We start from the raw sequence: 251 nt of genomic DNA, 5'->3' as shown, positions 1-251 counted from the left end.
AGAAGAAGAAGAAGAAGAAGAAGAAGAAGAAGAAGAAGAAGAAGAAGAAGAAGAAAGAGAAGAAGAAGAGAAGGTATCGTAATCATCCTTGAACGTGAACCACGGGTCAACGGCGGTAGAGAGAAAGAGAGGTAGATAGATATATCCTCTTCGCGTGTGCGTTACGCTTGAACCGATACACGCGCTTATCTTCTATGATACTTTAGCGCTGAAAGGCGGGAGCTGGTATATACAAGCGCATGCAAATGCGC

The 251-nt window shown here is 44.2% G+C and overlaps 1 protein-coding gene across 1 annotated transcript in view; it reads right to left on the bottom strand.

Annotated features, from left to right (window-relative positions):
• The window catches only part of LOC102677969 (SH3 and multiple ankyrin repeat domains protein 1), a 37,570-nt gene that overhangs the window by 36,339 nt on the left and 980 nt on the right, over positions 1 to 251 (bottom strand). The window lies entirely within an intron of this gene.

This window comes from Apis dorsata, unplaced genomic scaffold, assembly GCF_000469605.1.
Source record: "Apis dorsata unplaced genomic scaffold, Apis dorsata 1.3 scaffold_111, whole genome shotgun sequence".
NCBI lineage: Eukaryota > Metazoa > Arthropoda > Insecta > Hymenoptera > Apidae > Apis > Apis dorsata.
The sequence above is the reverse complement of the archived record's forward strand: the minus strand, read 5'-3'. Positions and strand labels throughout refer to the sequence as shown.